This window comes from Alligator sinensis, unplaced genomic scaffold (genome assembly GCF_000455745.1).
Source record: "Alligator sinensis unplaced genomic scaffold, ASM45574v1 scaffold210_2, whole genome shotgun sequence".
In the NCBI taxonomy this organism is placed as follows: Eukaryota; Metazoa; Chordata; order Crocodylia; family Alligatoridae; genus Alligator; species Alligator sinensis.
The window spans coordinates 1,824,024-1,825,773 of record NW_005841946.1 but is presented as its reverse complement, the minus strand read 5'-3'; the positions used below and the strand labels follow the sequence as shown (position 1 = coordinate 1,825,773).

The following is a 1,750-nucleotide window of genomic DNA, read 5'->3' as shown; positions in this document are numbered from 1 at the left end:
GCCCGGGGGGTGGCCCCTGCCACTGCGCGCCGCTCGTCCAGTGGCTCATCTGGCGCTCACCTGGTGGCTCTCACCACGCATCTGGGACAGCACTGGGGGGGGAAATCCTCCGGATCCGTGCAGAGTGGACTGGGGCTGCGCCAAACTTTTCCCAGCTGCGCTCAGGCCAGATGGTGATGGTCCTGGGAGGGGACTACAGCAAATTCTAGGGTGGCTGCAACCCCGCCTACTCCCCCCGCCCAATTCCCAGAGCCATGGTCGCCCAGCCTGAGCCCAGTCCAGCCAGGAAGAGCTTGGTGTATCCCCTGCCCCAGCCTGCCCTGGGCAGATCTGAGCGGCAGGAACTGCCAGATGTGCAGGCAAGCACCAGACGAGCCGCTGGATCAGCGGTGCGTGCTGACGCCTCCCTCCCCGCACCGCCAATCCGCAGCTTTGTCCCAAGCCCACCCCATCCCAGCTGGGCAGTGATTGCCCCAGCCCCACTCCTTCCTCAGCACAGGGGCCTTGATCTGCCCCACCCATGCTCCTTCCCTTCCCCCGCCCCGCCTCTTCTACCACACCAGACTTACCAGCTACCAGCTGTGCTCCTCACTGCCTGTGCTGTGCTACGGATGCGCGTGTGCACGGGCCATTTATCAGCCAAATTATTGGCCTGATATGGCCGATTTCTAATACAGACATTTTTCTTTATATTGGTGCCGATCCGAGATCAGACCAATGTATCAGCGCACCTCTAGTTTTCACCAGGACCCAATCTAACCAATTACATTTTAACTAGCTTCCACAAAATAGTGTGTTCTAACTAGTTTTTGTGCAGGTAGAAATGGTTCAATTTTTATATTACAGTAAAAGCTGTGTTATCCAGCATCCCCTGGGAATGGGGGATGCTGGATAATAAAATATGCCGGTTAATTGAGTGGCCCAGATCACCACTTCTCCCGCCATGTCTGGGGCGTCCCACTGCCCCTCCCGCCACATCACCGCCCCTCCTGCGGGCCCTGCAGGCCCCATGGGACAGGGAGGCGGGCCCCGCACAGCCTGTTATGCCCCCTGGGCCGTGGGAGCTCAACATCACAGGCTGCTTTGCCCTGGGGGCTCAGAGATACCAGAAGTGCTACGGTGGGCACTTCCGGTTTCACTTTATCTTACAAGCCGGCATGCCAGTTAATTGACCATGCTGGCTTCTAAGATACCAGTTAACAGAACTTTTATTGTAATATAAAAAGTCTCTATAGTAGTCCAGGGCCTTGAACTAGGTCCAAACAACATAAACATGACCTGTTATGGAAAAAGGCCAGAGTAGCCTTATAGACATGGTACCAAAACAGCAGAGCAGGGGTGGGCAAAATATGACCCCCAGAGCCCCCCAAAAATTAGACAAGTAATATTTATCTGCCCTGGCTGCCTGTCAAAGATGACCCAGGAGGCTCCAGCGGCAGGACCCAGCAGCAGCAGGGCCTGCCTGCCCCCCACCTGATGCCCAGCTCAAAACTGGAAGCTTCTGCCTGCCAGAGGCTTCTGGCCTGAGACCCTGGGGCTGTTTCACACCTCCCTCTGTCCAAAACTGGAGAATCAGATGGGTGGAGCAGGAAAGGGGAGTGCGGGAAGAGGATCACCACCACAGTAGGAGTCAGCCGGCTCCTGCTGTGCTGTGCAGTCCTGGCTGTGCAGCTGGGAAGCCCGCCGCTCTGGCAACACATGGGGGTGGTGTGTGGGGAACATCGGGGGGGGGGGGGGGGGGGGGGGGGGG

General features: G+C 57.8%; 1 protein-coding gene across 2 annotated transcripts in view; it reads right to left on the bottom strand.

Moving 5' to 3' along the window:
* Window positions 1–1,750, bottom strand: part of CLPX (caseinolytic mitochondrial matrix peptidase chaperone subunit) — a 40,732-nt gene that overhangs the window by 3,546 nt on the left and 35,436 nt on the right. The window lies entirely within an intron of this gene.